Source organism: Calliphora vicina, chromosome 4, assembly GCF_958450345.1.
Source record: "Calliphora vicina chromosome 4, idCalVici1.1, whole genome shotgun sequence".
Classification (NCBI taxonomy): domain Eukaryota; kingdom Metazoa; phylum Arthropoda; class Insecta; order Diptera; family Calliphoridae; genus Calliphora; species Calliphora vicina.
The window spans coordinates 98000239-98012335 of NC_088783.1; positions in this window are offsets into that span (position 1 = coordinate 98000239).

The window sequence follows — 12097 nt, forward strand, 5'->3', positions numbered from 1 at the left end:
CAGACTTATTGTTTTGCTTTACATTTAGGATCTTGGCAGTGAGAACCTCAGTCGATTCTCCCTTTACCGAGACCTTTAGTTTTTCTACTATGGCATTTATTGTCTACTCAGTGGATATTAATGTTCTTGCGGTACCTTTCAATTTAGTTTTTATAACATTAACTGCTACTACTTCATGTGTTTCCTTAATGGAATCCACAACTTGCAGTGCGTCTATAAATGCTTGTAAATGTTCGGATTTACCGTCAAACTCAGGAATAAGTTTAGCGGATAATCCTAAAAATTCAGTTACTGATAGTGTCATATTTTTTTGTCTCGGAATCTAATTCAATTTTCTGTTTCTGTTCATGAGAAACAGTTTTACCAATTGGGTCTGTTGACACCAAGTTATATATTAACTCCTCGTGGAGTGTAATAGGAATGTCGACCTCGAATCCTCTCTTTGACAATACGGTAATTAATTTATCACGAACGTCTGTGAAAAAATTGTCAGCTGCCGACTTGTGGGATTGGGTCAGCCGAGAGTAATTTGTATTAAATATTATTCTTAGGTCTTCGAGGCGTTCGAATAGAATCCTAATATGTTTGCCTAGTGCCTCATCCCTTGTCGGTCTATCTATGTTTAAACATTTATATGACCTATCAAATTGTTCTTTTAAAAGTCGAACTCTAGATAAAATTGTTGGCCAATCCATATGTTGGTCATAGTATTAAATATTCACACGACAGATCACAATACTAATAAAATATAAATTTTTCGTTCTCACTATACCTCTAGAGCAGCGAAATGCAAACTCACACCACTACAGTTTTTAGATATTGTAGTTGTATAAGTTGAGAAATATTCTCTGGCAAAAACAAAAACAAATAGCTGAAATAATGAAATAAACAAACATAAAAGCGTAAGACTGACTGTTTTTATACAATGTGTGTGCTTGCGTACATGTGAAAACAAAATCAAGAGAGCTCATTTGAGAGCTCACTGCAGCTCGCTGCTCTAGAGGGACTCGTAAGTATCGCAGAGGTTCAAATTGGTTCAAATTATCATCCTTCTAACAAGTTATTATACTTTTCCTTTTATCCTAAATTTAGCAAGTGAAGCTGCTCTATCAAAATTTCATTTTCACTATACCTCTAGAGGGACTCGTAAGTATCGCAGAGGTTCAAATTATATATATTTTCTTTCTTAAAAAAAAAAATTATTAACCAAAAAAAAAAATTTTTTTTTTTAATTTGAGCAAGTGAAGCTGCCCTTAACATATATTTTTTCTTCAATGACTTTTTATGTAGGAGGTATAATTTTAGGACAACATTTGTTGCTAACAGAAAAACTATTGCCCAAAGCAACAGTGGAATCGAAGATGAGTTATTTTCAATAACCTCTACCTCGTTTACCACATTTGCATTTGGGGTTTCTACCTTCGATTGGGGTCTGTCCATATTTTGTTTTTTTTTTTTAATTTTCTAATTTTAAAATTAAATTTTAATTTTTTAAATCTAGTTTTAATTACATTTGTTTAATCATAATTTAATTAATATTACATTTATATATAGATGTATATATATTTTTTTTCTTTGTAAATTAAATTTAAGTATCAAAAAATTTGTTTTTTTTTTTAAATTTTCATTTTGTAATTTATTTTATATATAATATTTATATTTACATGTTGGTGTTTTTTTATTTAAGTTTTACGTTGCTGTTTTTGTTGTTGTTGAGGGGGAGGTGTTATTTTTTTTTCTTCTTTCTGATGTGTGGAATTGTATCTCTTCTTAAACTTCTTTTCTGCAAAGTAATTTTCTCATATAGCTTTTGCCTTTGCTGTGTACACGTCTACTTGTTTGAATGGACCGCTTTGAAATTTATTTATTTGTTTCTTCATTATATAAATTTTACACTCAAAATTTATTTCTTTGTTGTTCTTGTAATATTTTTTTTTTTATTTAAATTCAACATAAATTTTCTATTTAGTTCAATTTTACACAAAACAAATTTATAATTTCAGGTATGTTCTGTAATCCACGTGATTTCAAATCACATACCGTTTTAAAATCACACGTGTGATTTGTGCCTGTTCTGTAAATCACACTGTTATTGTATTTTTCGGTGTGATTTTAAATTTTCGAAAGCACAAGAAAACAGCTGATTCGTTTATTTTAAATGTTTTGTTTTGCAAATAATTTTGTAGAAATATTAAAGTGAAAATAAAAAAATGCCTGGAGCTTCTGTTATATCTTTAATTGAATTAAAAAGAATGGAATTACATTTTATAAAAATTTTGCAAAAACTATGGCGCAAGCTCAACCACTATGTCAAAAAGAAAACAAAACAGCAAAGCTGCCACAGTACACAATTGCTTTTGGTTACCACTTGCTTCAACTTTGTTGCATTTTTTTTCCAATTAGCGCAAAAAACTTAAAGCATATTGATAACTTATAATATAATCTAACAAATATTATAAATTTTATGACGAATTCTATAATTAATTTAAAGATATTGAACATATTTTAGACAAACATTAAAAAATTTTAGTCTGGCAAGCTTCCATATATTTTCGAAAAGCATAAACAGCTGACAACTGAAAACAAACCTGAAACCACAGAAGAAATCACAAAAGCAAATAAACTTTTTACAGCAGAAAAGGTGTCTCTAGATTTTTATTAAATTTTAAGTGTTTTTTTAATAAAACAAGTAATTCTATAAGAAAATTAATGAAGGACATATTGTTTAATTTATTTAAATAATTTATTTTAATATTTTCCATGCAATAGCCGCAGAAATAACCAAGTGATTTGAAAACATTAGTGACTTTGTTGAACGTTTTAAAATCACAAAATTATGTGCTCAGAACACCCTTTATGTGATTTCAAACCACTTTTATAAAATGTGATTTGCAGAACATACCTGTTTGTTATATATTTTTTTGTTGTATCTTTTCTCTTATGTTTTTAACACTTTCACTATTTGCGTATGAAAATTTTTATTAAGTTTTTCTTTTTAAACTTGGCAGGATCACTATGTAATTGAAACGTCCGCTTTGAGGGTTTAAAAAATACTGACTTTATTTATTCTTTAATTCTTAAAGCTACCGTTCTTACTTAAATATAATAGAGTGTAATGTATATACCTTATACACCGTGTGAATTAACTTGATCAGCATTTTTTAACGTGAGAACACAAAATTGCTGACCAAGTGATATTCAATTAGCTAACTCAGATTTTAAAACTTTTTTCACAGTTTATTTGTTTAAATGTAACAATCAGCTTTCTGTTAGTGTTCTCAGATTTATTAATATTTTACAGTTTTTTCTAATAAATTCAATTTATAATATGTTTTCTTATTTTTTTTAATTAATTAATTATTCATTTTTAAATTAATTTTTTTAAAAGAATTTTAGGTGGTTAAATCTTTAATTCTTTTTAAAGATTTATTCTTTTTTTTCCTCGTCGCCAGTATTATTGTTGAGTCTGGTTGGGTTGTTTATTAAAGACTGACTTTTTATTTTTCTCAATTTTAAACAAAAGCTTAAAAATAACTTATAACTAGGGAAGAATCTGCTTATAAAGCAGATCCCACGCTTAAACTATGCAAACAATATTCTAATCTATATATATAAAAGTGAATGTGTGTCTGTATGTATGTATGTTTATTATTATTAGTTTAGGATCTATAGACGGCTAAACGGCTGAACCGATTTGCTGGACATTTTTACAGTATTTTTCTCTATATCTGGAAGGAGCTATAGGCTACTTTTTGATGCGAAATTTGAAGTGGGCGTGGTACCTCCCATACAAAGTTAATTTTAAATATCATATATTTTGGAAACAATAAAAGCTATAGTCCTCAAATTTTGCATGAGCAATACCACCGTTTGTATAAATATTTGAGGCCAAAATAGGAGTAGAAGCCACAGAGGGCGTGGCACCTCCCATATGATGATAATTAAAAAAATCTATTATATGGGATACAATAAGAGATAGAATCCATAAATTTTGCACGGTTATTCTATCATCAATATTAATAGTTAGTACAAGAATGGGCGGACTATCAATAGTGGGCGTGGCACATCCCATATAAACTAAATACTAAAAATCATATCTATGTGTATAAGTTTGATATGTAAATCAATGAAACTTTGTATGAATTACATATTTAGGCCAAAAATGGGCAAACTAGCAAAAGTGGGCGTGGCACCTTCCATAGATATTTTTTTTTTTTTCATCATTTATTTATTGTATCTTCATTATTTAATGAACTAACAATAAGTGGTTCAAATCTTATATCTAATATTATTATTTAATTAGTCCAGCCAGTGCCGGACGAAAAAATTTTGTGTTCATGGTTGTTTTGGTTAAATTGGCATTCTTCCTTCTAAATTAGGTCTGCTGTGTCCCTCCTTCTTAATCGAGTGTGGCCACGGTTATCTAATATGTTGCGGGCCAGCGGGTTTGGGTGAACTTCAAGTTTTTTTAAATATTTTTGTACGTTTTTCGAGATTTCAGTTTTTACAATGGGCACGTTTAGATCTTTGTGTATATTCGCATTTTTGATATACCAGGGGGCAACTGTGATCATTCTTAGAAACTTGTTTTGGCGTCTTTGGATTTTTTCTACATTTGACGCTGAGGCCGTCCCCCATAACTGTATGCCATAACACCATATCGGTTTTATGATCATGTTATAAAGTAGAAGTTTACAATCTAAACTAAGCGTGGAGTTTCTGCCAATAAGCCAATTAATTTGAATTGATTTCAATTTCATTTGAGTCAACTTTGCATCTATATGACTTTTCCATGTAAGGCGACGATCGAGATGTATTTCGAGGTATTTCACTTCCGATTGTTGAATTATTGTTTGGTTATTGATATGAATAGGGGGGCATGATTCTCTACTCAATGTAAATGTAATGTGTGTACATTTTTGCTCGTTGACTTTAATTTTCCATTGTTTTAACCATTTTTCTAATTCAAATATGTGGTTTTGTAAGTAACGAGACGCTTCTTGAGGGTTTTCATGAATGCTTAGAATAGCAGTATCATCAGCAAATGTTGATGTATGAGTGCGATTGTTAGTTGGCATATCAGACGAATACATCAAATATAAAAAAGGTCCCAGGATACTGCCTTGGGGGACTCCAGCTTCAATGGGTTGTGCAGTACTTAAAAAGTTTCCCTCTTTAACCTTAAATGTTCGACCAGTTAAATAGCTTTCCAACAGCTTATGTGTGTTTGTCGGTAAATTTTGACTCAATTTGTATATTAATCCAGCATGCCATACCTTATCAAACGCTTGAGAGATGTCGATGAAGAGTGCAGAACAATATTTCTTTTCTTCAAACGCTTTTCTCACCATATTTACAAGTCTATGGGTTTGTTCGATAGTACTGTGTTTTCTTCTAAATCCAAATTGATGATTCGGAATACAATTGTTTTCAGTTAACATCGGGTACAACTTGTTCATAAGTATCTTCTCAAATAGCTTTGATATATTAGACAATAGGCTGATGGGTCTGTATGATTCTACTTTTGTGTGATCTTTTCCCGGCTTGGGTATCATGGTAACCAGTGAAACCTTCCATTCTGGAGGATAATATTCAAGTCATAATATAGCATTAAAAATAAAAAGAATTATTTTTATTGCTATCCGGGGTAGCTCCATAAGCATCTTGTTGCTGATCTTATCCATACCAGGCGCTTTCTTGGGATTTAAATCAGCAATAGCATTTTTGATCTCTCGAATCTCAAAACGTAGGGGTACGGCTGCTCCAAAATAGGGTGCAACAGGTGGCAACTCAATTGCTTCGTTTGATGTGTTCGGTGTAAATACTTTTTTTAAATGATTAACAAACAGATTCCCTTTTTCAGTATCATTTCTTGCCCAACCACCACTTGAATTTCGCAAGGGGGACTTACATATAACGGGTCTTTTAAGATGTTTTGTTGCTCGCCATAATGAGTAATCCGATTGCGGGGTTGCGTCCAGGCTTTCTAAATATTTATTCAATGATTCCATTTTTCGAAATTCCAAGAGCTTTTTAAGTCTTTGTATACAATCTTTAAGCTTCGATTTTAGTTGGGGGGATCTGTGCAATTGCCACTCTCTTCGAAATCTTTTTTCATTTAAGAGCCGTTCGACATCTGCAGAATTAATTCTATTATATCTGAATTGTCGGGGGGTTTGGTTAGCATGTTGAGCAGCCATTCTGAGATTTTTATCGAAATTGATAAGAGAGTGATCGATGTTTTCTGGTGTTCTTAGCGGTATGTTTTCCGAGCAATGTGTACTGAGGTATTTTTTATATTTGAGCCAATTTATTCTTGTGCCTGCCATCGCTAAATTACCAGTCGGGGATACAATTTCTAGGGGGCTCAATAAAGTAATAATAGTGGGTGAGTGATCTGAAGATAGTTCCAGCGAGGATTCAATTTGAATCATTTCTCTAGGGATATTTTTCATCACGCTAAAATCAATAACATCCGGTATTTTTCGTGGGTCAGTAGGCCAGTAAGTAGGTTGGCCGCTCGAAAGCACATGCAAACCCATTTTAGAAATTGAGTCGAACAAAACACGACCTTTAGGGGTAATCAGTCGTGATCCCCAGAATGTGTGCTTAGCATTATAATCGCTAGCAGGAAACGGGGGCCTAGTGATTTAAAAAATCTATTATATTGACTTTCTGTAATTGAGAATCTTGGGGGTGAGTATATCGATGAAATCACTAAGTTTCGATGAAAATCTTCAAGACAGATTGTAGTAGCTTGAAGATAATCTTCGCAAAAATCACACATTAAGTAGTGTTTTATTCGAGCTTTTATTAAAATTGCCGAGCCTCCGCATGCTCTACCTCTGGGATCTTTGGTGTCATATATTACATATCCATTTATTCGAAAGGAACTTCTGGACGTCAAATGAGTTTCAGAAACCAGCATTACATCAATTTGTTGGTTTCTTAAAAAATATTCGAGTTCGTTTTTGTGTTGGCGTATGCCGTTTGCATTCCAAAAACATATTCTTAGGCAGTTCATGGTCTGTTAAGCACAGCCTGCAATAACATTGATTGCATCTTAAGCATTTCTTGCATCATGTTACTCATTGAGTTTGTAAAGTTATTTACCGATTGCACAAGAGTTTCTATTGTAGATTCTAGTCGGGTAAAATTGAAAATTGGCGTTTGCTCTCTTACCTCTGGGTTCATATTTTCGTTTTGGGGTTGACGGACTTGCGGCTGAGTTTGGTTGTTTCTAAGTACATTTGCATATGTTACTTTGTTGTCATATGTCTGTTGCAACGGGGGGTAGTTCAAATTGATGTTATTTAATGGCTGAGCGGGGAAAATCTTTGGTTTCTGGCTTTGTGATTTTTTAACAATTGAGTAGACAGGACAACCCCTGTAGTTTGCTGTGTGGTTACCTCCGCAATTGCTGCATTTTTTTATTTTAGGATCATATTTAGATTTGTTACATTGGGATGTGTTATGCAACTCCCCGCAAATGACACATACTGCCTTGGTGTGTCCATATTCTTGGCAATTCATACATTGAACGGGGCCAAATCGTTTGTGTGGTTCTTCTACCGTAATTTTACGATGCAATAAGTACTTCAAGTTATATATGGGATGTGTTTCATTTTTTTTCAGGTTTATGTCACCGGGTTCAAGTTCAACACGGAAGAGTGGTTGGGGTATTTTTTCGCGATTTCTAATATTTATCACATTTTTTGTCTTATAGCCTTTATCTTCTAAGCTTTGCTTTATTTCGAGTGGTTCAACATTACAGTCAATACCCTTTATTACAACTTGTAGACCCTTGCTTCCTTTCAGCTGATAAGTGTAAAAACTTTTCTTTTGAGTTTCAAAATATGTTACAACCTTTCTATAATCGTTTTCACTATTGACCTGTATTTTAGTTTCATGAATCGTGCCTTTCTTGATTGGGATTACGTAAAAAGAGTTCTCTCCTATTAATGAGATCAGGCTCTGAACCAGTGGATTCGAATTATTTTCTCTCAAGTAAATGGGGGGTGGTTTTGTAGAATGGATTTTATTTACTGGTTCATTAGTTTCACATTCGAGAATAGAAAAACGATTTTCATTGTTTAGTCTATGAGGTTCACTATCCTTATATAATTTGGCCAAGAGTGCCGCTTTCGAGGACTTGGGACTTCGTGCCCGTTTTAATACTGTAATATACCGGTCCATTCCAACCTGTATTTGGGATTTATTATCATTATTTAATGGTTGACTAATCTTGGGTACAGCGCCGCTTAATGGGTTAATTTTATTTGTAGTTAGTGTGGTGGATTTCGTATCTGAAGCTGATATAGCTAGCATACTTTCAGGCATAGATAAAATATTTTTATTTTCTGATTGAGTTGAATTTTCTTTTGTTTGACAATCATTAGTTGTTGTCAATGCGGGGGAACAAGAACGAGCGCGGTTAACAGGTTTGGCGGTTAAAAACAAGTTGTCATCTATTCTTCTGTTTGTTTTGTTTATATTTTTTTCGTCTACATTAACTGTAACGTATGCATTTCTGCCGTTTACACTTAACCTTCGCTCACTGTTTTCGTTGAAGAGACTCATTTAAGAGTATTTGTAATTACTTTCGTTAACACTCTTGATCTTTATTTAATAGTCAATGCACAAAAAAGGTTCAAAAAAAGAAAAAAATATAAAGAATTTTTTTTACTTATTTGTCTTTTAGTTGTTGTTTTGATTTTTTATTTAATAATATTATTAAAAAAAAGCGTCCTTTCGCGTAAATAATAAACAGGTGATATTTATATTTATTTTCCGATAGATACATTAAAATGACGAGTTAACTCGGAGTAAAAATAAACACGTCCGAACTGAACTAGAACTGGATATAATGACAAATTATATATAGGGAAAGCTATAGCAGCTATCAATATTAATTTTTAGTACAGAAGTGCGCGGACTACCAACAATATTAAGTAAATGTTAAAATTTGTATACATGTGTGTTTGTTTGTATGATTGTTAGCGTATTTGTAATGGCACTCGACTTACAATAAGACAATTAATGAACAATCTAATCGGAGCGACCTGTCATTTGATTTTATTCGATTGCAGTTTCCTATTTGCTTAGTATTTGCAATGATAATTGATAAAGTCAGTATTTGCAAGTTTGCGGACTAAATCTAGAAAATCCATGTTTTTCACATGAACAGAAACTAATTTCAGATCGACTAACCCCCATTTTCTCAATATCTGGTTATCGTTTTTCGTAACGATTTTTTTTTTTTTTTTTCAGTATCTTTTTTCTTTATTGAATCTTTCTTTTTAGAAATTTACAAATAAGTATTCAAATCTTAACCTAAACTAAAACTAAAGTTGTTATTGCCGCTGCAATATCCAATGAGTGCTCGATGATTATCTGGCCAGATCCAGTGTTTCCAATCGCCTCAGTCGTCTATGACCCTCAAATGACAGCAACTCCCTGGCGAGGGGGTTTGGATGATCCATTAGTTTTGAAATGTATTTTAGACTGGAGAGTTTGATCTCCTCGCGTATTATGGGGACATTGAGATCCCTATGGATATTACTATTGCGAATGTACCATGGGGCACCTGTTATTGTCCTTAACAGTGCTGACTGCTTTCTTTGCAATTTTTCAACGTTAGATGAGGAGGCTGTTCCCCATAGCTGAATGCCGTATAGCCATATCGGTTTTATAATTGTTTTGTACAAAAGCACTTTGTATTCCAAGTCTAGAGCAGACCGTGGGCCAATTAACCAGTACAGTTGGACTGACTTTAATTTTATTTGCGTAACCTTGGCTTCAATATGGTGGGACCATGTTAAACGGCGATCAAGATGGATACCGAGATATCGCACATGGCTCTGTTCTGGGATTTTGATATTATTTATCTGTATGGAAGGGCAACTTTCTCGTCTTAAAGTAAATGTAACGTGAATACATTTTGTTGCATTGACCTTAATTTTCCATTTGTCCAGCCATTTTTCCAAATCGCCGATGTGAGACTGGAGTTGTTCAGAAGCTATTACGGGATTTTCATGTGTACTTAAAAAAGCGGTATCATCCGCAAATGTAGATGTGTGAGTCAGTGCGCTCGTGGGCATATCTGCAGTATATAAAATATATAGGAACGGCCCTAGAATACTTCCCTGTGGTACACCAGCGGATATTTTTCGACGTGTTGAGATCACACCCTTTGATCTGATTTGGAAAGATCTTTCTTGTATGTAATTTTTAAGCAGTTTATGTACGTTCGCAGGTAGTAATCTAGTAATTTTGTGTATTAGTCCTTCGTGCCAGACTTTATCGAAGGCTTGAGATATGTCAATAAATAATGCGGAACAATACTGCTTGCTCTCGAAGGTTTTCCGAATAAGTGTAGTTATCCGATGTACCTGTTCGATAGTACTATGTTTCCTTCTGAAACCAAATTGATGGTCAGGAATAATGCAATTTTCGTCAAGGTGCACTATAAGTCTCTCAAGTAACAACTTTTCAAAAAGTTTTGAGAATATTGACAATAGGCTAATGGGACGGTATGATGTCACTTGAGTGACATCTTTTCCCGGTTTCGGTATCATAACTATATCAGATATTTTCCATGAGGATGGGAAATATCCAATACGTAGTATTGAGTTAAATATGAACAAAATAATTCTCAGTGCTGAGTTGGGCAGATTACTTATCATCGTGGTAGTAATTTTATCTATACCAGGTGATTTTCCAGCCTTAAGACCTTTGACCGTCGTCCTCACGGCAGAGAACCGGAATTTTAGTGGGGCTGGCACCACATTATTTATGACATTATCTCTAATATATGAATTTGTATCATTTGGGGTAAATACATTCTCCAAGTGATTGGCAAATGCTTCGATTTTTTCTGAAGTATTTTTTGCCCATTCTCCGTTCTGAAGGCGTATGGGCGACTCATATACAATAGGGCATTGCATATTTTTCACAGCTTTCCAGAGACTATATTCTGTGTTCTTAGTAGGGTCTAAGTTTCTAAGATAATTTCTCAGGTTAGATTCTTTATTAATCTTTAAGGCGACGTGAAGTCTTCTTTGGCACTGATTAAGTTTAGCCTTTACGTTCGGAGATCGCGATTGTTGCCATTGACGTCTGAGGGTTCTCTTTTCTTTGATAAGAGAATCAATGTTTTTAGGACATTTTGAATGTCTGTAATTCCCCAGGGTGACTGGGGGCGTGGACACTTTAACGGCGTTTGTTAAAATGTCTGTAAATATATCGACAGCGGATTGTATCTCATACTCATTTTTCAATGAGATGTTTTGTGGCAAGTGTGAGCTAACATACATTTTATACTTTAACCAGTTCGTTTTCTTGTTAGGGAAACAAGAGTAAGAGTTTTCCAATTTACTTGGAACTGCTAATAACGTTAAAACTGTAGGCGAGTGGTCTGACGAGAGGTCCAGCGAAGTCAATTAGATCGGGAATCTTATTGAGGTCTGTAGGCCAATAAGTAGGTTGGCCACTAGATATGGCATCTAGTCTGTTAGACGATATTGCTTCTAACAGTTGCCTCCCTCTAGGAGTAATAAGGCGAGAGCCCCAAAATGTATGTTTTGCATTGTAATCACCAGCTGCTATAAATCTTGGACCTAGAGTCCTAAAATATTCGAGAAACTGCTCTCGATTAATATTATACCTAGGAGGACAATATATTGAAGATATTGTAACTCTACCATCAGGTATATTTATAGATGTAGCCTGGATGTGATCCGTTTTATATTCTGGCATTGGGAAATGCCTAATATCCTTTCTCACTAATATAGCTGTTCCACCACAAGCTCTACCACTTGGATGTTTTGTGTCATAAGTATAGTATCCGTTAATTCTGAAACAGTTCTTTATGGTAAAGTGTGTTTCAGAAACGAGTAGTACATCAATTTCCTGAAGGTGGAGAAATTGTTGTACATCATTCTTATGTTGGCTAAGGCCGTTAGCATTCCAAAAACAAATTCTTAGAGAATTCATTTTTTATTTAGCAGGATCTGCATGAGCATGCTTTGATTCTGCATCAATTGTTGAAACATATTTTGCATGTTCGTCATGAAACTGTTCATGGTTTGAATTAGAT